We start from the raw sequence: 27,433 nt of genomic DNA on the forward strand, positions 1-27,433 counted from the left end.
AACCCTCTTCCAGTCAAAAATCTAAACTTAAATTGTTACTGGCATAGGGGAAAGGGCTTACACTGAAAATCGTGAATGCAATGTCCAATATTCCCAGGCCCATTTAGTAATAACTCCACTGTGTTAATTACGTGGGATAATATTAAAGTGAGGGAATAATTGTGCAAGAATTAATAACCCCACTAACGGTGATTGCTGAGAGCAAAGTGTTACATTGGTAAATGTGAAAAAGGCCAACTCAGTGTTGATCATCACTCCCACTTCTAGTCTCCCAATAATTTATCAGCATACATTTTAGATGGTAGTCAGATACTATCTGAGGTACACTAAACACTGTGTCAAATTGTAAAACCTTCCGTTTCTCAATGAATGAAATGAATGATCGATCGATTGGAAGCCGATCGATTAAAAGTCTATGTGGCTGTTTGGCAGATTGGCTCAGGTTTGTGGGGCCTCCAACAGCAGAGGTGTTCTCTTTATTGTGCGCTGAGTACGGGAGCCGAAGGACACGCAAGGCCTGAAATACAATCAGTGCTATTGCCTGGAGTCCCTGTGATCAAGGATCCGCTCCCGTGTCTAACACGTTGTTGTGAACCCCTGCCATCCTACTCTGATACCGGGTATTAAAACATATTCTGTCAGGGGATTATTGACTGCTCAAAGGGCCCACAACACACAGAATTTACAGAACAAGGAGGGAAGCACATCTCCCTCTGCTTCTATCTACTTATCTCTCCTTTCTATCTCTTCCCGTCGCTCTGTCTCTTTCTCCTTCTCTTCCACTGTATGTCGTTATTTTTTCTCTCTCCCTGTCTGTCGGTCTCTCTCCCTCTCCCCAGCTATATTTCTCTGTCTCTACTTTTCGGACCCTCATTCTCTGTCTCTCCTGACATTTATTTCTCTCTCACTCTCTCGTTATCTCTCGCTGTCTCTCTCTATCTATCTATATCTATAATCTATATATGTATAGATCTGTCTCCCCATGCCCTACTTTATATCCATTTCTCTTTCTCTCACTCTCTCTCTCTCATTCTTTCTTTTTCCCTCTCATTTTTTCTCTCAATATCTCACTTTCGCTCTCTCTCTCCATGTATATCTCTCTATATATACATATATATATATATATATATATATATATATATATCTTAGAAACCTGGAAACATAGAAAATATAAGGAGTAGTAGACCATTCGGCCCTTCGAGTCTGCATCACCATTCAATATGATCATGGCTGATCCTGTATCTCAACACCATATTCACGCTTTTCCCCATACTCCTTGATGCCTTTTGTTTCCAGGAATCTAGCTATCTTCCTCTTAAGTATATTTAGTGACGAGGGAAGGGGAGAGAGACAGAGAAAAACAAAGAGTAGAACACACAGAGAGACAGATTGTGCGATATAGAGAGAGAGAGATTCAAGAGTGAAAGAATGGGAGAGACTGAAATAGAGAGAGAGAGAAACAGTGAGAGACAGAGAGCAGGAATCAGAGAGTAGAGAGAGAAAAAGGGAAGACTGGGAAAGACAAGGAGACATACAGAAGTAGTAAGAGAGTGGGAGAAAGTGAAAAGCTGATGGGATGAAAAATAGTGAGAGATAGAAAGACAACGAGAGAAAAGAAAAGAGAGGTAGAGACAAGAGTTGGAGAAGGACAGACAAGATGACAGGAAAGAGGCAGCTTGAGAGAGCGAGACAGGGACCAGCGGGCGATACATAAAGTGAAGTACAAGGACAGAGAGACAGAGAAAGAAAGAGGGGTAGAGAGGGAATGAGCCGGCACAGAGAGACTCCCACTGTCTTACTACTTCTGTATGTCTCTTTGTCTTTCCCTGTCTTCCCTTTTTCTCCCTCTACTCTCTGTTTCCTGCTCTCTGTCTCTCACTGTTTCTCTCTCTCTCTATTTCAGTCTCTCCCTTCTGTGGTAGAGAATTCACAGAGATATCTCCCTGCTCCTATCTCTACTTACATCTCTCTGCCTCGCTCTCTTTCTATCTCTCACTGTCTCACTTTAAATGCGTATCTTCCTGCCGCTCTCACTCTCTCTCTCTCTCTCTCTCTATACACATATCTCAATTAATCTCTGTCTCCTTGTCTCTTGTTCTGTCACCCTCACTTCCTCTTTTTCTCTGTGCATGCTCACTCCCTCTCTGCCCCTCTTTCTTTCTCTGTCTCTCTGTCCTTGTACTTCACTTTATGTATCGCCCGCTGGTCTCTGTCTCGCTCTCTCAAGCTGCCTCTTTCCTGTCATCTTGTCTGTCCTTCTCTCACTCTTGTCTCTACCTCTCTTTTCTTTTCTCTCGTTGTCTTTCTATCTCTCACTATATTTCATCCCATCAGATTTTCACTTTCTCCCACTGTCTTGCTACTTCTGTATGTCTCCTTGTCTTTCCCTGTCTTCCCTTTTTCTCTCTATACACTCTGATTTCTGCTCTCTGTCTCTCACTGTTTCTCTCGCTCTCTATTTCAGTCTCTCCCATTCTTTCACTCTTGACTCTCTCTCTCTCTATATCGCACACTCTGTCTCTCTGTGTGTTTTACTCTTTGTTTTTCTCTGTCTCTCTCCGCTTCCCTCTTTCCCTGTCTCTTTCTCTCTCTCCCTCTATCTCTCACTCTGACTCTCTCTCACTTTGAATCACTCTCTATGGTGTTTCTCTATCTCTCACTCTCTCTCTCTATGTCTCTCTATCTCTAACTCACTCTCTATAGTGTGTCTCTCTATCTCTCACTCTGACTCTCACACTTTGTCTGTCTATCCCTTATTCATTGTCTCCGTGTGTCTCTATCTCTCACTCTGTCTCTCTCCCTCTCACTCTAAATCACAGTCTATGGTGTGTGTCTCACTCTGTCTCTCTATCTCTAACTCACTGTCTCTGTGTGTCTCTCTATTTCTCACTCTGTCTCTCTCTCTCCATCACGTTCTCTTTATATTTGCCTGTGATTCACTTGATCTCTGTCTGTCGCTCTGCTTTACTCTCACACTAACTATTTCTCTCAGTCTCACTTTCTCTCACTTTATCTTTTCTTTCTCTCTCGCTATTTCTGTCTCTGTCTCTCGGTCTGTCCCTCAATATCTTTCCATCTCGCTGTCTCTCTCTCGCTCTTTCTGTCTCTGTCTCTCGGTCTGTCCCTAAATATCTTTCCATCTCGCTGTCTCTATTTTTCCCTGTCTCTCCCTCTCAGTATCTCACTGTTTTTTTTTATCTCCCTCACTCCTTCGCTCTCTCTCTGCTTCTGTGTGTCTAGCTCTCGTTCTCTCTCTTTTGTCTCTTTCTATCACTCTGACAGTTCCTTCTGCTGGTAGATGCTCTCACTGATTGTCTGGGCAGAGAGCGGAGATCAGGCCCTTGGGCGGAGGTACCAGTGATGAGTCTTGGTCTCTGGATCCTGACCCTCGGCAGCAATCTGCTCCTGTGGACATTGAGGAAGAGGGGTAAAAAGGAGAGCTCAATGTGAAGTAAATCACCAATGTTACCAGAGTCACTGGTAATTGGGAAGGGTCAACATTGGCTGCATTTCACCAACAGGCCAGAAGTGGAAGTGGGAATATTTTAGCCAATGGTGCCGCCTCCTCGTTGCAGAGAGTATTACACCTCAATATTTGTGGCATTACACAACAGGACGAGGCTATTCAGCCCATCGTGCTAATAGTCCCCCCGCTTCCTATTTTTCCAAAGCCCCGTCAATTTCTTCCCTTTCAAGTATGTAAACAATTCCATCTTGTATGTTGCTGTTGGTTTTACTTCGACTGGCATTTCTGGCAGTGAATTCCAGATCACAAAAACCCGTTGTTTATAAACAATTCTCATCGTCTCTCCATTATTGGAGGGAGTGAAGATTGAATCCCCGTTTTAAAATCTCTCCTGTTCCCAGTTACCCTGTCAGTTTCCCGTGACCTTGATCCTGGGACCATAAAGAGAAATAAACACTGGAACAAGTAGTTTCAAATGAGATGATATTGAGCAATGGACACCTGTTGGTTAAAATCGTGGTGTGTAAATGTGGCTGATTTCCATAAAGAATACTATTTTAAATAGGCACAAACTGTTTTTATACCTACATGATTTTAAATTATTCATCCATTGTTTAAACATATATTTCTTTTCTGAAATTTGAGAAATGCTATTTCAATTTATATACACACACACACATATATATGTATATAGTTTCCAATAATAATGTTAGCTTATACATACAATATTTCAAATATATGCTGTGTTAGGAGATGTGTATACCTGGATATATTGTGCACAGGCCGCCTTAGATTATATACATGTTGCTTAGATTTATATTTATAATGTTGTGACTTATAGAAAGGCCAGTTTATTCATACTTAAAGTTTTAAATTATATAACAGCTGATTTGAATTGTACATATAAAACATTAAATTATATACTTATTCTGTAACTCTCTGATATCTATAAACAAAAGAGGTTGCATTTACGTAGCGCCTTTAAAATAGTTACACATCACAAGGTGGTTCACAGGAGCGATTTTCAAAACGGTTTTCACACTAAGCCATATATTAGGGCAGGGGATTGAAAGCTTGGGAAAAGAGGTAGGTTTTCAGGAGCATCTTAAAGAAAATACTATCTCCCTCACATTCAAATCTGCTGTCATCACCTCCCTTCTTTAAATATCCTCCCTTGACCGCTCGGTCCTTGCAAAGCACCTCCCCATCTCCAACCTCCCCTTCTCCAAAGTCCTTGAGCATGTTGTCATCTCCCAAATCCCTGCCGATCTCTCATGAAACTCCATATTTGAAACAGACCAATCAGGTTTCTGCCTGAAATGGCTCAACGTCACAAATGATATCCTATGTGACTGATCATGTAAAATCCCCTCCTCTTCGTTCTTGACCTGTCTGCAGCCTTTTTTCAGGTTGAGCACACCAGAATCCTTGTGCATGAAACAAAAAACGTTATTATGCAGGTACAGCAAGTAATCAGGAAAGAAAAGTTAATTTTGGCCATTATTGCAAAGGGAATAGAGTATAAAAGCAGAGAAGTCATGCTCCAACTGTGCACGGTATTGGCGAGGACACAACTAGAGTATTGTGTACAGTTTAGGTCGTATTTAAGGAAGGATACACTTGAAATGGAGTCTGCTCAGAGAAGGTTCACTCGGTTGATTCCGGAGATGGGGGCTGACGTATGTAGATAGGTTGAATCGGTTGGGCCGATACTCATTGGAGTTCAGAAGACTGGTGATCTTATCGAAACATATATGATAATGAGGGGATTCGACAAGTTGGATGCAGAGAGGATATTTCTACATAGCGGAAACTAAACCTTGGGTTCATAGTCTCAGAATAAGGGGCCGCTCATTTAAAACTGAGATGTGGAGAAATTTCTTCTCTCAGACGATTGTAAATCTATGGAATTATCTACCCCAGAGAGCTGTGGAGGGTGGCTCTTTCAATATATTTGAGAAGGAGATAAACATATTTTTGAGCGATAACTGAGCAAAGCATCATGGCGAGAGGGCACGGATGTGGAACTGAGTCCATGATCAGATCAGCCATGATGTTATTGAATGACAGAGCAGCCCCGAGGGGCCAAATGGCCTACTCCTGTTCCTATTTCTTATATTCTTATTTTCTTACAAAAATCCCGGTCAATCGTGGAAAAAAATCTGGGATCATTTCTACCCGACACATCTAGGCGATCGAAACTAGTCGAGGAGACCACCTTGGCTGTATCAATTTCCACGAAGTATTACCATCTTGTCTGTGCCACCAACAAGAAATTTTCCAGTCTAATCCCACTTACCAGCCTTAGGTCCGTAACCCTGCTGGTTACCGCACTTCAAGTGCACATGCAAGCACCTGTTAAATGAGGTGAAGATTTCTCCCTCCACCACAATTGAAGCATAATCCTCCTGCTCTTGTATCTATGCCTCTGCCAAAAAAGGCAAGCATTCTGTATAACTTCTTAACAATCTTATCCACCTGGCCTGCTAATTTCAGGGAATCTGTGGACCAATGGGGGAGCTTTGGAGGCGTGGCCTATTCAGTTGGAGCTGTGCTGCTGTGAGAGAAGGAACTCCCTGCTGAAGCTCCTGTCTGGAAAGCCTGGAGTGAGCCCTGAGACCAGCCCAGGCAGAGGAGGAGGGGGCTGGCTTACTACAATTCAACGTCCAGAGGGAGAGGAGGAGAGTAGAAAATGTATCAGTTATTGCTACTACAGAGAGTTGGAGAGAGGGTGAAAAGAACATCCTGAGAAAACATCATCCAGTGTGGAAGGAGGGAGAGCCATTTCGCCAATCTTCGACAGGTGGGTGTGTTTTGGTGCATTCCCCGAAAGGCTTTGTTGTATCGGTGGGGGGAGGAAAGAAGACCTTTCAAGGACCGGAACATCGCGGCGGGTGTGTGTGTGTGGAAGTGTGTGTGGGGGCCTTGCTTACAGCTAGGCCCCACACACCACTGTAGCACCCCTCCCCCATTGCCTAGCCAGGGATAGCTGGAGCTACCTGGTTGAAGAATCTTTAATTACCCTATTAAACATCGTTGGGAGTGTGTGCCTGGGTGGCTCCAGCTACCACAGGTGAAGATATCTTCTCCCCCCACCCGAAGACCATTCGACAAAGACTGTGTTTTTTGCCATCTGGGGAGTGCACCCCAAGAAACACCCACCCATTGCTGTGAGTGGAGACCTGCCCTCGCAGCTTCCCTCTTTCGCACGCCAATCTCTCTTTCTCCATCTCTCTTTCTCTCCCCTCTCTCTCTGAGAGCCCTTTCCTCCTAATTGTAAAACAATTAAGACAACTGAGCAGAGGGAGCAAGGCCCCTCCCCATTCGTTAATTAAGGGAGAGGTGTGCCCCATTAAGAGCTCGCTCTGCTCAAAAAACCTCCGAGGCCAATTAAAGACCATTAAGGCCTATGACTTTGGAGTGGGACCCCGTGATGGCGACCCCACACATGCCGATGGCAGGGCCAGCTAGGAAATACGCGGAGGCGGCGTCCACATCCACGTCACCTCCTGCGCCTCCTGCTGCCCTGAAAGCATTCAGACTGATAACCAAAAAACACGGGATCAAGAGCTACACTCACCCCACAATGAGCATTGAGGATTGCGTGCGGGCGATGGCTGGGGTTGTCGGCCGCGCGGCCATTGTCGCAGCGCCCAAGATGTCTGGGAAGGCCGTGTTCTTCCTGGGGTCAGAGCGGGCGGTGTCCCTGGCCATTGAAGAGCGGCACAATGTGGGCGGGACGTTCCTGCCGGTGGATCCTCTCGAGGCCACCAAGCAGAGGGTCATCATTTCAAAAGTCCCGCCCTTTGTTCAAGCTGAGCTCCTCCTCCCTCACTACACCAACTGGGGAGGTCAGGTCGGGGATCAACCCCATACCGCTCGGCCAAAGGGAGAGCAGCCTGCGCCATGTGTTCTCCTTCCGCCGCCAGCTCTTTGACCGGCTGGCGCGGGAGGAGACGACGGAGGACAATTTTAACATTGTGCATGAGGGGACTGCCTACCGCGTCTTTTGGACGTCAGACGGCGTGCGGTTCCATGCCTGCAGGGAGGTGGGGCACATTCGCAAGAACTGCCCCGCCTCCAAGGCCGCCAAACCACTGAAGGCGGTCAAGGCTGGCGCCGGCGCCACTCCCTCCCCCTAGTAGCGTCTGCGTGCCGGGAGCCGTAGGTGCGCGGGCATCGTCGGGGGCCTTTGTTTTCACGGCCTCCGGCGCGGGGGAGGGAGAACGTCCAATCGGAAAGAAGGTGCGGAGAAAGGCGAAACATCTTGAGGCGGGTCCTCTCAGTGCGCCAGACAGTCTGATCACCACGCTCAGCCCAACCCAGTCACCGGCGAGCGCGGGGTGCCCTCAGACCGTGCCCGAGCCCTTGACCAATATCACAGAGAGGCTCGGGCATAGACAAGATAATAAAAAGGGGGTGTGGAGCGGGAGGCCTCGGCAGACATGGAGGTCTCCCTGTCTCCGCGCACCCCCAGGAACAAAAGCATGCGCCGCTCCAATGAGGCGGAGGGGGAACAACATCCCTCCGCGGAGGAGTCGGTGCCTGCCGCGTGTCCCGCGAACCGCACCAGCGCCCCAAAACTGCGCCATAGACGGGAGGAATCTGTGCCCGGGGAGGGAGGGGTAGACGAGGCTGCCCAGCCTCTGCCTCCCGGGGATAGCGTGGAGGATCTGCCTGTCGTCGGGGACGTGGGGCCAGCGGAGGAATACGATGCCGCCGGGTCGAGCGTCCCGGGGACTGAGGCGGGCGGGGCCGAAAAGGCCGAACCTGAGCCCGCCCAGACAATATCGAACTTCACCCGGGACTCCCTCGACTCGGCAGAAATAAAAAGTATTAACAATTTTAATGAAGCTGAACACGCTGGGACGGGGTGTGGCGGCGGGGATGGAGAAGAACACCAACCCTCGCGCCCCAATTGGAGCTGGGGTACTTGGAAGACCTGGAGAATTTCCATAACCTCGTCTCTCCGAGTTCTCCGGTTCCTGGGGCAGAGGGGGAACCCCTTCAATTGTCACTTCCTGACCCAGCACCGCTTTTAAAAGAGCCCAGTGGAGACTCCTCTGCCAGGATCCTGGGGGTGGGATCGGGGCAGAGCCAGGGCCGGATGGAGCGGCGACCTCCCGGAGGGGGACGGGCACTTGGTGGGGGACGAGGGAGAAGATCGCGAGTCCATCGCCAGTGAGGCGGTGGATCTCCTCATGCCCGCCGCTGATTCCCCCGTCATTCCTGCAAAGGAACTCCGGGACTTGTTGGTCCAGAGGCAGGGTCGCCGCAACCGAGCCCATCTGGCGCTGGAAAGATGGTCCGAGCCGGGGCTGCTCATGCGTCCGTCCGCGCCGCCGCTGAAACCATGGCCGCGGGTGGGCACTTATCAAAGGCGGAAGGCATTGATCTGCCCCGGCTGAAAACGTTCCTTACTGGGCTATTGAAAGAGTGGAGGTCAACAAACGACTCCACTCCCCCCGCCCCACAGTAGGTTAGGTAGAGGTTGCACTATGCTTTTGTCATGAAGATAACCAAAGCCAGTCTCAACATCAACGGAGGCAGAGAGGCACACCGTAGATTTAAAAATTTTTCGTTCCTGCGGGAGGGGGAATATGTTGTGTGCTTCCTGCAAGAAACCCATACCGTTCCGGGAGACGAAGCCACGTGGCTCCTGGAATTGCAAGGAGAGGTCCGCATGAGCGACCTCACTACCACTTCTTTTGGGATGACCATCTTATTGGCCCCGCATTTTCAGTCGGAGATATTGGGGATCGAGGAGCCCGTGCCAGGCCGCTTGCTGCACGTCACGGTTCACCTGGGGGTCGTGCCGCTCCCTCTCGTGAATGTGTACGCTCCTCAGCCGGGACCGCAGCAAACGCTCTTCCTGGCTCCGTCAACGTTGGTGAATGCATTGTCCTCGGGCGGATTTTAACTGCACCCTCGAGGCAAGGGACCGCTCCGTTTCCACGCAGAGCATGACGGCGATGGAGAAGTTGAGGGACCTGGTCGGGTCCTTCGACTTGCTGGACGTCTGGCGAAATCTCCATTCCGACTCCAGCGCCTTTACTTGGGTGAGACCGGGAGTATTATGGTCCCAAGTCGACCGCCATTACGTGTGTCGGGTTTACGTTTCCCGCGTCCCGGTGGCCTCCATGTGACCGTTGTCGTGTTCGGACAAACACCTGGTGTGGGCGGAGCACGCTTCACTCCGCACGGGGACGGGGTCCGCGTACTGACACTTTAACACCCAGCTGCTGGAGGACGTGCGGTTCCAGAACTCGTTCCGTCGTTTCTGCGCCGACTGGAGAAAGATGCAATGTGGCTTCCCCTCCTTGAGGCTACGTTGGGACGTGGGCAAGGCTCACGTCCGCGTCTTCTGTCAAGAGTACGCGAGGAGGTCGATCAAGAGGCGGGCGGCCAGGGTCGGGCGCCTCGAAAAAGTGGTGCTCGATCTGGAGTCCCATCTCGGTCAAGTCGTCGGGGACCCGGCCCTGCGGATGGTGTACGAAGCGAAGAAGGCCACGATGAAGAACCTGCAGCTCGTCGGGTCGCGAGGCGCGTTCGTGAGGTCGCAGATCCGCTTCCTGCGGGATCTGGACCGCGGCTCCCCCTTCTTCTACACGCTGGAAAAAAGATAGTTTGTCCATAAGCAGCTCTTGACGCTGCTGGCCGACGACGGCTCTCTCGTCTCGGATCCGGAGGGCGTCAACAACAGTGCCCGTTGATATTACGGGGCTTTGTTCTCTCCAGCAAGGAAGCGCGTAGAGTTTTGTTGGAGGACTTGACGAAGGTCAGCCCGGAGGGCGCCGAAAATCTGGAAGCTCCGCTAAGTCTTCAGACCTGACCGGCGCTCTCGCCCGGCTCTCGAAGGGAAAAGGTCCTGTGTTGGACGGGCTGACCGTGGAGTTCCACAGGGCGTCCTGAGACGTCCTGGGGGGCGACGACGCGCGGGTGCTGGGGGAAATTCTGGCGACCGGGGAGATGCCCCTCTCTTGCCGCATGTCAGTCATCGTCCTGCTGCCTAAGAAGGGCAATCTCCGCCTCCTTAAGAACTGGCGCCCGGTCTCCCTCCTCAGCACGGACTACAAAATCTGCGCCAGGGCGATGTCTGCTCGCCTTGGCGCCGTACTTGACCACATGATCGACACCGACCAGTCCTGCACGTTCACGGGTCGGACAATCCACGATAACATCCATCTGGTCCAGGACCTCATCCATCATTCCCAGGAGACTGGTCTGTCGGTCGCCTTCCTATCTCTCGACCAAGAGAAGGCGTTCGACAGGGTGGATCACGACTATCTGTTCAGAACTCTGTGCGCTTTCGGGTTCTGGATGCATTTCGTCGCCCGGATCCGACTTTGTACGACGCCGTGGAGTGTCTGATAAAGCGGAACGGGTCCTTGACCGCGCACCATCGATTTTGGTGAGGGGCGCGCCAGGGATGCCCCATGTCCGGCCAGTTATATGCCATCTGCGTGGAGCCTTTCCTGCGCCTCCTGCAGACGAGGTTGACGGGACTGGCTCTGCAAGGGCCGGGCGTGGAGGTCGTCCTCTCGGCTTACGCCGATGACGTGCTCCTCGCAGTAGAGGATCCCGCTGACCTGCGGAGGATGCGTGAGTGCCAGGAGATTTACTCGGCCGTAATCTCCGCCAGGATACACTGGGAGAAATGTTCCGGACACCTCGTGGGTCAGTTGCGGGTGGACTCCCTGCCGGAGGACCTCAGGCCTTTTGCCAGGAGCACGACTCATCTCCTCTATCTGGGAGTCGAACTTAGCCCCGACGAGGAAGCCTGGCCGGCGAACTGGCAATATCTGGAGGCCAAGGTCGCCGCTCGCTTAGGGCGCTGGACAGGACTGCTCCGAGTGCTTTCCTACAGTCGTCGAGCGCTAGTCCTAAACCAGCTGGTGGCCGCCATGTTGTGGTACCGGCTGGTCACTTTGACACCTCCCCTGCGTTTGTCACCAAGATACAGAAGAAGCTGGTGGACTTCTCCTGGAACAACAGGAAGCCCTGTGTCTCTGCCACGGTCTTGAGTCTCCCTCTTGGGGAGGGCGGTCAATCGTTGGTGTGCGTCAGCACCCAGCTCGCGACTTTCCATCTTCAGACCTTGCAGAGATACCTTTACGTCGAGCCCCCTCCTATGTGGCGTGCTCTGGCGACGTATTTCTTCCGCCAGCAGCACGGTCTCAACGACGACACGCAGCTCCTGTTTGTGAGCTCGGGGGGCATCAGCACCGCCTTCCAGGAGCTGCCTGTCTTTTACAAGTAAGTCACCATGGTCTGGAACAAAGTCACCACCAAGCGCAGCGCTCCACCAGCTGGAGTGGCGGCTGTCCTGCAGGAGCCGCTACTCGGGAATCCGTACCTCCACGACCGAGGCTGTAGGTGCCGTTCGGACGAGAGGGCTGTGGCTGTGCAGGTCAGCAAACGACCCCACTCCCCCCCCACAATAGGTTAGGTAGAGGTTGCACTCTGCTTTGTCATGAAGATAACCACAGCCAGCCTCAACTTCAACGGCGGCAGAGAGGCACGCCGTAAATTTAACAATTCTTCGCTCCTGCAGGAGTGGAAATATGCAGCGTGCTTCCTGCAAGGAACCCACACCGTTCTGGGAGACGAAGCCGCGTGGCTCCTGGAATGGCAAGGCGAGGTCCGCATGTGCCACCTCACCGCCACTTCTCGTGGGGTATCCATCTTGTTGGCCCCGCATTTTCAGCCGGAGATCTTCGCGGTCGAGGAGCCCGTGCCAGGCCGCTTGCTGCACGTCACGGTTCGCCTGGGGGACGTGCCACTCCAGCTCGTGAACGTGTACGCCCCTTAGCCCGGACAGCAGCAAACGCGCTTCTTTACAGATGTGTCTGCTCTTCTTGGCTCCGTCGAAGTCGGCGACTGCATTTTCCTCGGGGTTCCGCGTACTGGCACTTTAACACCCAGCTGCTGGAGGAGGTGCGGTTCCAAGACTCGTTCCGTCCTTTCTGGTCCGACTGGAGGAGGAAGCAGGGGGGCTTCCCCTCCTTGAGGCTATGGTGGGACGTCGGGTCCCGAGGCGTGTTCCTGCGGTCGCGGATCCGGTTCCTGCGAGATCTAGACCGCGGCTCCCCCTTCTTCCACTCGCTGGAATAAAGACAGATTGTCCGTAAGCAGCTCTTGACGCTGTTGGCCGACGACGGCTCTCTCGTCTCGGATCCGGAGGGCGTCATCAACAGCGCCCGTGAATATTATGGGGCTCTGTTCTCTCTGGACCCGTCCAGCGAGGAAGCGCGTAGAGTTTTGCGGGAGGACCTGCAAAGGCCGGCCCGGAGGGCGCTGAAAATCTGGAAGCTCCGCTAAGGCTGGAGGAGCTGACCGGCGCCCTCGGCCGGCTCTCGAGGGGAAAAGCACCGGGGCTGGACGGGCTGACCGTGGAGTTCCACAGGGCGCTCTGGGCCATCCTGGGGGGCGACTACGCGCGGGTCCTGTGGGAAAGTCTGGCGACCGGGGAGTTGCTCCTCTCTTGGCGCAGGGCAGTCATCGTACTGCTGCCTAAAAAGGGCGATCTCCGCCAGCTTTAGAACTGGAGCCCGGTCTCCCTCCTCAGCACGGTCTACAAAACCTTCGCCAGGGCGATGTCTGCTCGCCTTGGCGCCGTGCTGGACCACATGATCCACACCGGCCAGTCCTACGCGGTCCCGGGCCGGACAATCTACGATAACATCAATCTGGTCCAGGACCTCATCCATCATTCCCAGGAGGCTGGTCTGTCGGTCGCCTTCCTATCTCTCAACCAAGTGAAGGCGTTCGACAGGGTGGAGCACGACTATCTGCTCGGAACTCTGCGCGCTTTCGGGTTCGGGACGCATTTCGTCACCCGGATTGGACTTTTGTACGCCGCCGTGGAGTATCTTGATGGCGCCCCTTCGCTTTGGGAGAGGGATGCGCAAGGGATGCCCCATGTCCCACAAGTTATATGCCATCTGCGTGGAGCCTTTCCTGTGCATCCTGCGGACGAGGTTGATGGGACTGGCTCTGCAAGGGCGGGGCGTGGATGTCGTTCTCTCGGCTTACGCCGATGACGTGCTCCTCGCGGTAGAGGATCTCTCTGACCTGCGGAAGATGCGTGAGTGCCAGGAGATTTACTCGGCCGCATCCTCTGCAGGATAAATTGGGAGAAATGTTCGGGACTTCTGTTGGGTCAGTGGCGGGTGGACTCCCTGCCAGAGGATATCAGGCCTTTTGCCTGGAGCACGACCCATCTCCTCTATCTGGGAGTCTACTTTAGCCCCGACGAGGAAGCCTTGCTGGCGAATTGGAAAGAGCTGGAGGCCAAGGTCACCGCTCGCCTGGAGCGCTGGACAGGACTGCTCCGAGTGCTGTCCTACAGGCGTCGAGGCCTAGTCATAAACCAGCTGGTGGCCGCCATGTTGTGATACCGGCTGGTCACTTTGACCCCTCCCCCTGCGTTTGTCGCAAAGATACAGAAGAAGCTGGTGGACTTCTTCTGGATAAGCAGGAAGAACTGGGCCTCTGCTACGGTGTTGAGTCTCCTGCTTGGGGAGGGCAGTCAGTCGTTGGTGTGCGTCAGCACCCAGCTCGCGACATTCTGTCTTCATACCCTGCAGAGATACCTTTACGTCGAGCCCCCTCCCAGGTGGCGTGCTCTGGCGACGTATTTCTTCTGCCAGGAGCACTGCCTCAACGATGACACGCAGCTGCTGTTTGTGAACTTGGGGGGTGTCAGGACCGCCCTCCAGGAGCTGCCTGTCTTTTACAAGGAAGTCACCAGGGTCTGGAACAAAGTCTCCACCAAGCACAGCTCTCCACCGGCTAGAGTGACGGCTGTCCTGCAGGAGCCGCTGCTCGAGAATTCGTACCTCCACGACCGAGGTTTTAGGTGGCGGTCGGAAGAGAGGGCTGTGGCTGGTGAGGTGACCAGAGTTAGGGACCTGCTCGATGGTGGAGGAGCGGGCTGGATGGCGCCAGACACGCTGGCGCAGTGCCTAAATTCTGTCAACGTCCGCCATGCGGCCAATGCCATCGGGTTGCTAAAAACAGCTCTGGGCCCCGACTCCGTTAGGTGTGTCTAGGAGGCTCAAGCACGTGGGGAGATCCCGTCCGACCTGATCCCCGTCCGGATGGAATTCCTTAACGGCGTAAAACCCCGGTACCCCCATCGGGAGCCGGCGCCTCACAACTTGAGCCGCCTCGGGGAAATCCCCTCCTTGCCTTTCAGTTCTGCGCGAAGGGGTTTCCTGTACGGGCTGCTCCTGCACACTCTCAACTTTGCCATCCTCGCCTGCCGTCCGGACATGCCATGGCGTACCATCTTGCCGCCCGGTGGAGGCGGGGGTCCTCGATGGAGGGCATTCTACGCGGGAGTCCTCCCACTATTTATCGGGGACTTGGCCTGGAGTGTGGTGCATGGAGAAGTAACGTGCAATAAATTTTTAAGCCCGCTCACGGGCTGCCAAGTTGCCTGCAATTTCTGCAGTCTGGAAGAGTCCGCTTTCCATATTTTCATTGAATGCACGAGGTTGCAGCCCCTGTTTTATTATTTAAAGAGGCTGCTAATGAAATTCTAGCTGCACTTCAGTCCCACACACCTGATCTTTGGGCACCCGGTGCGGAGGGGAGCGGGTAGGTCCGAGGGCCTCCTTGTAGGACTGCTCTTGGTCACGGCCAAGGGTGCCATCAGCCGGTCCAGACAGCGGGCGGTCGATGGGGTCATTCAACCTGACTGCCTGCCTTTCTTCCGCGCGTACATCTACGCGTCGGTGTATTTAGAGACGGAGCACGCGGTCTCCATCAGTACGCTCGCGGCCTTCCGCAAGAATTGGGCACCGGAAGCACTGGAGTGCAGCATCACACCCGGCAACCAAATTTTAATTTGATTTTATGTTTTAAAGTTTAATTTGTTTTAATTGACGGTGTTTTTAGTGTCCCCCTCCCCTTTCATCGGGGGCACTTGGAGGAAAAAAAATATGCATTTAGTGCCCAACAAAACATTAAAAAAAAAACACAAAATAAAACAACACAAAAATGGCCATGTAAATGTTTGAATTCCCCCCGATTGGGGGGACACGATTTAAGGATTAGTGTTCCAGTTTCCTCCCAAAAGAGTTCTGTGGACCAATGGTAAAAAAAAACACAAACAAAAGGGCCTTGGAAATGTTTGGGTTGCCCCCAGATCGGGGGGACACGATTTAATGATTTAATGTTTTAATTTTCTCTCCCAAAAAGTTCTGTGGACCAATGGTGGAGCTTTGGAAGCGTGGCCTATTCAGTTGGAGCTGTGCTGCTGTCAGAGTAGGAACTCCCTGCTGTTGCTCCTTTCCAGAAAGCCTGGAGTGAGCCCTGTGAAACAGCCCAGGAAGAGGAGGAAGGGGCTTTCTACATTCCGATCCATCCAGAGGGAGAGGAGGAGAGCAGACAACTCAACAACCTTTAATACTGCTGTAGAGAGTTGGAGAGATGGGGAAAAAAGAACAACTATCCAGTGTGGAAGAAGGGAGAAAATTCATTAACCAACGGTGGGTGTGATTTGGTACATTCCCCTAAAGACTTTGTTTTATCGGTGGGGGGAGGAAAGAAGACTTGCTAGAGGGCCGGGACATCGCGGGGTGTGTGCGTGTGTTGAAGTGTGTGTGGGGGTCTTGCTTCATGCTAGGCCCCAGACACCACTGAAGCACCCCTCCCCCATTGCCTAGCCTGGGATCGCTGGAGCTACCTAGCTGAAGTATTACTAATCAACCTATTGAACATCGTTGCGAATGTGTGCCTAGGTGGCTCCAGCTGCCCCAGGTGAAGACATCTTCTCCCCCCACCCGAAGACCATCTACAAGGACTGTGTCTTGTTTTTTTCCATCATCTTAGGAGTGCACCCCAGTAAAACACCCACCCATCGGTGTGAGGGGAGACCTGCCCTCACAGCTTCCCTCTTTCCCACCGCCCCTTTCTCTCTCTGTCACTCTCTCTGTCTCCTCTCTCCCTCTCTGAGAGCCCCTTTCCTCCTTAAATTAAAGTTAAATTAAGACAACTGAGCAGAGGGAACAAGGCCCCTCCCCATTCGTTAACTCGGGGAGAGCTGCGCACCATTAAGAGCTCCCTCTGCTCAAACATTATCGAGGCCAATTAAAGATCATTAAGGCCTTTGAATTTGGGGTGGGTGTCGCCCTTAAATTGACCCCGTGATGGCGACCTAATCCACATCGGTGGCAGGGCCAGCTAAGACGTCCGGGCAGGCGGCGTCCATATCCACGGCGCCTCCTGCGCCTCCTGCTGCCCTGCCACCATTCAGACTCATAACAAAAAAACACGGAGTGAAGAGATACACTCACCCCATAATGAGCATCGAGGAGTGCGTGCGGGCGATGGCTGGGGTAGCCGGCACTTCGGCCATTGTCGCGGCCTGCAAGATGTCTGGGAAGGCTCTATTCTTCGGGGTCGGAGCGGGCGGTGTCCCTGGCTCTTGAAAAGGGGCTCACGGAGGGCGGGACGTTCCTGTCGGTGGACCCTCTCGAGGTCAACCTGCAGAGGGTCATCATTTCTAACGTCCCGCCATTTGTTCCCGCTGAGCTCCTCCTCCCTCAACTACACCAACAGGGGGATGTGAGGTCGGGGATCAATCCAATACCGCTCGGCCTCAGGGAAAGCAACCTGCGCCACGTCACGACGGAGAAAAGTTTTAATATAGTGCACGAGGGGACTGCCTACTGCGTCTTTTGAACGTCGGACGGCGTGCGGTGCCATGCCTGCAGGGAGGTGGGGCACGTTCGTAAGAACTACCCCGCCTCCAAGGCTGCCAAACCACCGAAGGCGGCCAAGGCTGACGCCGCCACCACCACTTCCCCTATTTGCGTCCGCATGCAGGGAGCTGTAGGTGCGCGGGCATCATCGGGGCCTTTGTTTTCACTTCCTCCGGCAGTGGGGAGGGAGAACGTCCGATCGGAAAGAAGGTGCGGAGGAAGGCTAAACATCTCGAGGCAGGTCCCCTCAGTGCGCCAGACAGTTTGAACACCGCGCTCAGCCCAACCCTGACACCGGCGAGTGCGGGGTGCCCTGAGCCCGTGCTCGGGCCCTTGACCAATATCACAGAGGGGCTCGGGCGCGGGCAAGTAAAGAAAAGGGGGGTGGTGGAGCGTGAGGCCTCAGCAGATACGGAAGTCTCCCTGCCTCCGCGCACCCCCAGGAACAAAAGAAGGCGCCGCTCCAAAGAGGCGGAGGGGGAACAACATCCCTCCGCGGAGGAGTCGGTACCTGCTGTGTGTCCCACGACCCCCACCAGCGCCACCAAACTGTGCCATAGGCGAGAGGAGTCTGTCCCTGGGTAGAGTGAGACAGCCGAGGCTGCCCAGCCTCTGCTTCGCGGATATGGCATGCAAGATCTGCCTGTCGTGGGGGGTGTGGGGCCAGTGGAGGAATGCGTAGCCGCTGGGTCGAGCGTCCGGAGGACTGAGGCGGGTGGGTCCGAAAAGGCCGAACCTGAGCCCGCCCAGCCAATATCCAACTTCCCCCTGGATTTGCTCGACTCGGCGGAAACTGAAAATGTTAATAACTTTACAGAACATCCACACACTGGATATATAATTTTAGAGCCCCCCCCCCCCCCCCGCAAAAGGGCCTTGAAAATGTTTGGTGTATCCTCCTGACCGGGGTGACACGATTTAATGTTTTAGTTTCCTCCCAAAAAGAGTTCTCTGGAAACCACTCCAAGGGCCTTTTCTTCAACTAGACTACGAAGTAGACAATGGCTTAATGTGTCTTACTCACCATCGTGTTTCGTTACTAACCATCAAAAAGTGCATTACCTCATACTTCTCTGAATGAGATTCAATTTGCTACATGTCTGCCCAACTGACCAGTAGATTGATATCAACCTGACGTGCTTGACTTTCCTCTTCATTATCAACTACACTGCCAATTTAATCCCAAAAATTAAACCGCAGATCAGTTTCTTAATTTATGCCTCTGATTTCATTTCACCAAATCATTCACCCCTCGGTGCCAATATTTTACTTCTGAGCTGTGACCTTGAAGCGTGACCCACATCCTCAACATCGCCCGTCTCTGCTGCTACATCAGCAATCTGCTGCTGAAAATTTCAGCCATGCCTGTTTTACTTCTCGTTTTGGATATTCCAAAGCATTCCTCACTGGCCATCAATATCTACCCTATGAAATTTGAGGTCGTCCCAAAATGTTCTAAATCCTTCACCCATCACACCTATGCTCGGATACCTACAGTGACCCATGTAGAGGCAAGGCTCGATTTCAAAATTCACTTCCTTGTTTTCAAATTCCTTCATGGCCTCGCCCCTCCCTATCGCTTTACCCTCCTTCAGCTATAAAACCACGGGAGATAAGTGTGCTCCTCTAATTCTGCCTTCATGTGTATCCCTCATTATAATTGCTCAACCATCGGTGGCCATGCCTTCAGCTGCCTGGGCGATAAACTCTGAGAGACCTCGCTAAAGCTCTCCACCACTCTCTGCTGCCTTAGGACGCTGCTTGAAATCTATCTTTGTGACCAACAATTGATCATTTGTCTTCATTTCCCCTTCTGCAGCATCGTTTCAAATTTAGTTTTATACCTTTCCTGCGAATGGCATTGGGATGCTTTCGTGCATTAAAAAGAAAAAAAAAACAAATGCATACATTGAAATGGCGTCGTTCACGATCACCAGACGACTCAAATCGCTTTGCAGGCTATGATGTAATTTTGCAGTATTGTCACTGATGTAATGTAGTAAACGTGGCAGCCAATTTGCGCACAAGCTAGCTCCCACAAACATCAATGTGATAATGACCAACCACTGTGTTTTTATGTTATGTTGCTTGAGGGATAAATATTGGCTATAAACCAAGGATAATTCTCCTGCTCTCTGCGAAATAGTGCCCTGTGATTTTTTACCTGGGAGAGCAGATGGGGCCTCGCTTTAACGTTCAAGCTGCTATACAATACAGATTGTTCTTCTGAGAGGATGGATTTCTCTTCCTCGGCTCATTATTATTATTTGCGTTCTTAGCAAAATGAAGCAAACTTTGATACAAATTATTAACCAGATATGTGCTGTTTAAAATAGCAACACAGAAGCTAATTCTTAATTTGACGTTTCAGAAAGTTGTGTTGCTGGGAACCGAATCCGGTGCTCATCCAAAATATTTGAGAAGTCTACTCCTGAACCACCAATGCACGGAATAAAAAGCCGACCTTTTGCCAGCAGTTAAATTTTATTTTGCCTCTTTTAAATACAAATGGGGACACTGCAGTAAAATAAAATGCAATGTGCATCTGCGTCTGTATAAGCCATTTTTCATTAAATGGTGGAAACACTCCGCAGGTGAATGAGCATCTGTGGACAGAGAAAAAAAGGGTAACTTCTCAAGTCAATGAACTCACGGCAGAACTAACATTTTGCGTCATTGCTTCCAAGTCTTCCATGGAGCGATAGCATTGCAGTTACATTGCAGAACAAATACACGACAGATCTGGATTGAGACAATATTTGAGTTCAAGTCCCACACAACAGCTGTGGTATAATAAATCAGTTTGTTAAATAAAAGTATATTTTCAGTAATTGTCTGAAGAATTCATCTGTTTATCTTACGTCCTTTCGAAAATATATTTTCGGCAATTCTAATTATTCACAAGTTTTACTGTCCAGTCCTCGCTGTTTTTGGTATCTCAGGTATGTCTTGATGTACAGATTTTAATTCAGTAAACATACTGACATGACCTGCAAAAAGCAATGGGTGGAGACCTGCAGAACTCCGCTGGAAACAGACTTCATTTCACAAAAACACCCATCAGCCCTTCATGCCTCTGATCCACTACTGAATAAAACCTGGCACTTTGCTGGTGATTCCATTGATTTTTATGTTCGTGACCAGTCTCCCTTATGGGACCTAATGGAAACCCATGCTAAGATCCATATACACTACAACAAACACACTACCCTCATCGACAGTCCTTGTTACCTCGTAACATATTCAATCAAATTAGGCATATACGACGTTCCATTAAAAATCAATTTTGAACGTCCCTGATTCATTTTTGTCTTTCTAAGTGAAGGTTTATACTGTAGCTCCGAATATCTCTGCAATAACTTTCCCACCACCGAATTTAGGCTGCCAGGCCTGTAATTTTTCGGAGTATCGCTTTCACCCTTTTAAAAAAAAGTACCACGTTAGCAGTCCTTAAGTCCTTTGGCACAACAGCTGTAGGCAGAGATGATTGGAAAATGATGGTTTATGATATTTCCTCTGATATTTCCTCCTTATTTCTCTTACAAGCCTGGCATAGATTTCCTCCGGGACTGCTGATGTATCCACTTCCAAAGCTGATGAGCCCCTTAATACTTCTTCTCACGCTGGTTTTATTTCATCAAATATTTCACACACGTGCTCCCTGATTGCAATTCAGCATCGCCTTCCATTTTGTGAAAACCGATGCAAAGTTTTCATTAAGAATCATACCCACATCTTCTGCCTCCACACACAGATTTCCGGCATGGTCTCCAATAGACCCTGCAAGTTATTCAGTTATCTTCTTCCTCCCAATGTATTTAGTAAATGTCTTTGAGATTTCCTTAATTTTACTTGGGATAATTATTTCTTGCTCGCTCTTTTCTTTCCCAATTTCCTTTATAATTTCACTTCCGCACTTTCTATAATCCTCTCGGATTTTTGCAGTATTGAGTGCTCCGTATCCCTATATACGCTGTATGTTCCTTGGCATCTAGGGGGCTTCAGATTCGTTATCGCACTCTTTTTTTTCAGGGCACATCTTTGGTTGGAAGCCCTCACGAACTTATCGTTGAATGCCTTACTCTGCTCCGATACAGATTTATAATAATGTAGCTGTTTCCAGTCCACTACAGATAAATCACCTCTCGGCAGGGCAAAAATGGCTTTTTGCACAATTGAGAACATTTCTATGTTGGTGCATCTTTGTGCTTTTTCATAACTACCGCAATTCTAATTGAATTATACTCACGAGCACTAAAATGATCTCAAACTGATACCCCTTCCTCCTGGCCAATTTAATTATTGAACAATATTCTAGAACCGTTAACTCCCTTGTTGGGGTTGCTACATCGTGGCTAATAGCGAACTGCTATATGTATTTTAGAAATTCCGCATGCTCGCTTCCTCCCACGTTAATTTTATACCAGTTAATATCACTGTTATTATAATTATTATTACTCTATACTTTTTGCGTGGTGGCAGCCCGAGCCCGGAGCATCTGGAGAGAGATATAAACATTATCGTTTCCCTGAAAATGGAGGCAGCGCGGACCTGGAGCAGCTGGATGGAGAAGTAAACATTTTCGTCTCCCTGTCAACAGAGGCAGCTCGCGCCTGGAGCAGCTGACGGGAGAGTTAAACATCAGCGTCTCCCTGACAATGGAGGCAACGCAAGCCTCGCGCAGCTGGAGGGAGATTTAACTATAAGTGTCTCCCTGGCAACTGAGACAGCTCGAACTTGGAGCAGCTAGAGGGAGATTTACTAATCGGCGTCTCCCTGACAAAGGATGCAGTGCGAGCCTGGCGCTGCTGGTGAGAGAATTAACCATCCGCGTCTCCCTGAAAAAGGACGCAGCACGATCTGGAGCTATTACAGGTCCGTTCAAGAGACAAAGTCAAAAATGAAGTAAGAAAATTGTGACATCACACTGATGATGGGCAGTGATTGGTCTTTCCATATGAATTGAATGATTGAACAGGGATTTCATCTTAAACAGAGCTGATCAGCTAAATTGATACAAATAGTGATTATCTCATGCTAAATTAATTTATTATGGTATTATATATTACTTAATTCATTTCATAATAATTCATCTTTAAGATACTAATTTTACTATTGCATATTTCTTATTTTATTATGCACAATGTAATTTGCGTTAAAAAAATCTTCCTGTGTCTATCCGTCTACGAATTTTGGCTGTAGTATCGGAGCCAAACCTTAATCTCTTTTTACACTTCCTTGTCATGCTTTTTCTCTCTTTCCCTCACTGATCAATGTCTAACGTGTTGTAAAATGTTTGTGAACTGCCTTGGGACGTTTTGCGACTTTAAAGGTGCAATATATCTCAAATCTATTATTATTAATATAATTTTTGCATTTTTCATGCATTTGCTTATATATTTGCTATTCTATCGCCTTCTGACTATTTACACGGCTAAAGTACTCACCCAGCAGTGCTACCACCTCTTTTTATTTCCAATTAGAACCTTAGTACGTCATTCCAACATATCATCACAAATCACAGGTGTAATTGTCTCAGAAATCAATACTGCGACCACTGCCTCCCTGCACTCCTTCTTTGCTACCCCACTCTGTATCCCGTTTGAAAAACCTAAAACTGGGAACGTTGAACTGCCATGGCTGCCCTTCTTTCTGCCACGTCTCTATAATAGACATAATATAATATGCCCGAGTGTATTCCTGTTCTCAGCTGAACTTTTCTATTCTCTACACTCATTGCATTGAAGCATAGACATCTAGCGCTGCGAAACTTTCTTGTTTTATACTTTCTAGCCCTTGTTCCCTCTGTGCTCCAAATTCACTTCCTACATTTCTGATTTCCAAATCCAGCTTTTATTCTCTCCCGAGTGAATCTATTCTCAGGTTTCCATGCTCATGCCAAGCTAGCTTCAACGCTACCCAACGGCAATAGCAATTCCCACCCACCACAAATAATATGGCCCTGGCTTTTGCGGAGATGCAAACCATCCGACTTGTACAGGTGCCCCCTCACCCAGAACCGTTCCCAATATATTAGCAACCTGCTCCATCGTTCCTGCCACGCAAACATCTGTGCAATACTTCTATTTTTATAATCACTAACACATGGCAGCTGGAGTTTTCCAAAATTCATTACCTTTGAGGTCGTGCTCGTTAATCTCTCTCCTAGCTACCTCACATCTGACTGTCGGACTTCATCCCTCTTTTCAACTTTGTCTTTTGTACGGATATGTACAACTACCTCTGGCTGTCCACCCTCGCCCCCAGAATGCCCTGTAGCCGCTCGGTGACATTCACGACGCTGGCATCAGGGAGTCAACATAATATTGTGCGTCCAATGTAACGTCTATCTGCTCCCCAACTTTCAAAACTCTACCAATGTTGTTATTCCACTTGTCTTCCTCCCGCTCTCCCGCCCACCTGAGCCAGCCGTGATTCAATGCACTTGGATTTCGCACGCACAGAGGATCCATTGTATCAAAGTACGCAATACAAAATACTGGCTGAATAGCAAGATGCACTCAGGGGCTCCTGCGTCTGCTCTCGCTGATAAGTACTCTTCTTGCGTCTGGCGCTCATTCACTTCCTTTCTTCCTGCACTCGTTTAAATTACGGAATGGCCATCTCCAAGATTGTGCAATGCATCAAGTTCTCACCCTCGCGGATGCAGTGCTTGGACTCCAGCCGCTACTCAACCTACAAAAAGCGGAACTTGAACTGTTGTAGCTGGTGATACATAGAAATATAGAAACATAGAAAATAGCCGCAGGTGTGGACCATTCAGCCCTCCGAGCTTACACCACCATTCAATAAAATCATGGCTGATCATTCACCTCAGTACCCATTCACTACTTTCTCTCCATATCCCTCTTTCCCTTTAGCCATAAGGGCATTATCCAACTCCCTCTTGAAATTATCGAACCAACTGGCATCAACAACTCTCTAAGGTAGAGAATTCCACAAGTTACCAACTCTCTGAATGAAGAAGTTTCTCCTCATCTCGGTCCTAACTGACTTACTCCTTATCCTTAGATTATGACCGCTGGTTCTGGACTTCTCCAAAATCGGGAACATTCTTCCTGCATCTAACCTGTCCAGTCCCATCAGAATTTTATATGTTCCTATGAGATGCCCTCTCATTCTTCTAAACTTCAATGAATACATTTGGTCCAATCTCTCCTCATATGTCAGGAATGCCATCCCAAGAATCAGTATGGTGACTCCTCGCTGCACTTCCTCAATAGCAAGAACTGCCTTTCTCAGATGTGGACACCAAAACTGAACACAATATTCCAGGTGAGGCCTCACCAAGCACCTGTACCACTGCAGTAGGACCTCTCTGCTCCTATACTCAAATCCTGATCTATGAAGGTCAACATGCCATTTGCCTTCTTCAGCGCATGCTGCACCTGCATGCCAACTTTCAAAGACTGATGTACCATGACACCCAGGTCTCGTTGCCCCTCCCCCTTTCCTAATCTGCTGCCGTTCAGATAATATGCCGCATTCATGTTTTTGCCACCAAAGTGGATAACTTCACTTTTATCCACATTAAACTGCATCTGCCATTCATTTGCCCACTCACCTAACCTGTCCAATTCACCCTGCAGCCTCTTAGCATTCTCCTCACAGTAAACACCGCCACCCAGCATATTGTCATCTGAAAACTTACAGATGTTACACTCAATTTCTTCATCTAACTCATTGATGTATATTGTAAATATCGAGGTTCCCAGCACTGAGCTCTGCGGCACCTCACTAGTGACTGCCTGCCATTCTGGAAAGGATCCGTTTTTGCCGGCTCTCTGCGTACTGTCTGCCAACAAATTCTCTATCCATTTCACTTCATTACCCACAATATCATGTGCTGTGATTTTTCACACCAATCTCTTGTGTGAGACCTTGTCAGAATACTTTTTGAAAGTCCAAATACACCACATCCTCTGCTTTGCCCTTGTCCACTGTAGCAGTTACATCCCTCAAAAACTCTTGAAGATTTGGGGTGATGATTTCCCTTTCATAAATCAATGCTGACTTGGACCGATCCTGTCACTAATTTGCAAATGCGCTGTTCTTTTATATTTAATAATTGATTCCATAATTTTCCCCACTACTGGTGTCAGTCTATAATTCCCCGTTTTCTCTTTCGCTCCTTTTTTAAAAAGGGGTTTTGCATTATCTACCCTCCATTCCATAGGAACTGATCCAGATTCGATAGACTGCTGAACGATGATCACCAATGCATCCACTATTTCTAGGGACAGTTTTTTAGATACTCTTGGATGCAGACGTTCAGGCCCTGGGGATTTATTTGCATTCAATTCCATCAATTTCTCCAACACAATTTTCTGCCTAATAAGGATTTCCTTCAGTTCCTCCATCCCGCTAGACCCTCGGTCCCCTACAATATCCGGAAAATTATCTGTGTCTTCCATCGTGAAGACAAAATCAAAGTATTTGTTCAATTGGTCTGCAATTTCTCTCTTCCCCATTTTAAATTCACCCGATTCTGACTGCTAGGGACCTCGATTTGTCTTCACTAATCTTTTTCTCTTCAAATATCTTTAGAAGATTTTGCAGTCAGTTTTTATGTTCCCAGCAAGTCAGTTTTTATGTTCCTCACATACTCTATTTCCCTCCTACTAATTCAACCCTTTGTCCTTCCCTGCTGAATTCTTAAGTTCTACGAGTCCTAAGGTTTGCTGCGTTTTCTGGCCAATTTATATGCCTTTTACATGCATTTAACACTAACATTTAATGTCTCTTGTTTGCCACTGTTAAGCCACCTTCCCCGTTTTAGTTTTTACGCCAGACAGGGATGAACAGTTGTTGAAGTTCATTTATGTGATCTTTAAATGTTTGCCATTCCTATCCACTGCCAACCATTTAAATATCATTTGCCAGTAAATTCAAGCTAATTCACGTCTGATACCATCGAAATTACCTTTCGTTAATTTCAGGACCCGAGTCTCTGAATTTACTGTGTCACTCTCCATCATAATAAAGAATTCGACCATATTATGGTCACTCTTTCCCAAGAGGCCTCGCACAACATTATTGATATTCAGTCCTTTCTCATTACACATCACCCAGTCGAGGATGGCCAGCACTCTAGTTGGTTCCTCGACATATTGGTCTAGAAAACCATTACGCACATGTGACCATCCAGGCTACCTGAAGCGTCCAGTAGTTCGCACATGCCGCAGTATGTGCACTCTATGGGATTGAGTTTCCACACCATGCCTCTATTTATTTGGCTATGATCTAAACTAGGACCTTCAACTATTTGACTATGAAATAACCATAAAACTAGTAGACAAAAACACTCCCGCGCTACTCAACAATCAGCTGTTTTCCTTGAGCTGACATCATTCTGACATCACGCTTTAGAGTTTTGTATTAGATTTAATGTGCATGGTTCATGTTGGCTAGATTTCCCCATAGGAGATGGTGAGTTTGCACACTTCGGCTGTTTAATGCAGAAAGTGCGATGCTTCAAACCTAAAAGAGCTTGTTCTTTCTTCAGTTCGTGGTTTAACTTTTTCATAAAACGGTTATGACGACATTAAGTTCCTCACATACAAATAAGTCAACTATGCAATTCTTTATCAGGGTTTCGGCAAAATATTTTGGTGTTTTGTCAAATAATCATCGAATCATAGAAGTTTTGAGCACGGACGGAGACCATTTCGGCCCATCGTGTCCATGCCGGCCACCAAGAGGCGATCCGGCCTAATCCCACTTTTCAGCTCTAGGTTCCATATCTCTGCACGTTATAGAAGTTTAAGTGCACATCCACGTATTTTTATATCTTGTGAGGAGTTCTGCCTTTTGCATCCTTTCAACCAGTGTGCTGCATACATCCATAACCCTCTGCGTAAAAGAGTTTCCCCTCAAATCCCCTCTAATCTTCTACAAATTATATTAAATTTATCCGGTGGTAGTTGAAGCCTCTGCTGAGGGAAATGTGACGTTTCTATCCATTATATCGAGGCCCATCATAATTTTATACACCTCAATGATGTATCGCCTTATCTCCTCTGTTCCAATGAACATAGATCCAGCCTATCCGATCTGTCCTTATTGCTTAAATTCGCCAATTCCGCCATTATCATCGTAAAGGAAAGCTCCGCTGTTCACTCTCAGGGCACTTATGTATTTCCTGTAATGTAGTTACCTCAATTGCACACAATAATCGAGCTGCGGCCAAACAAATGTTTGATATCATTCAAGCATAATCTCCCTGCTCTTGTAT

Source organism: Pristiophorus japonicus, unplaced genomic scaffold (genome assembly GCF_044704955.1).
Source record: "Pristiophorus japonicus isolate sPriJap1 unplaced genomic scaffold, sPriJap1.hap1 HAP1_SCAFFOLD_115, whole genome shotgun sequence".
NCBI classification, from domain to species: Eukaryota; Metazoa; Chordata; class Chondrichthyes; family Pristiophoridae; genus Pristiophorus; species Pristiophorus japonicus.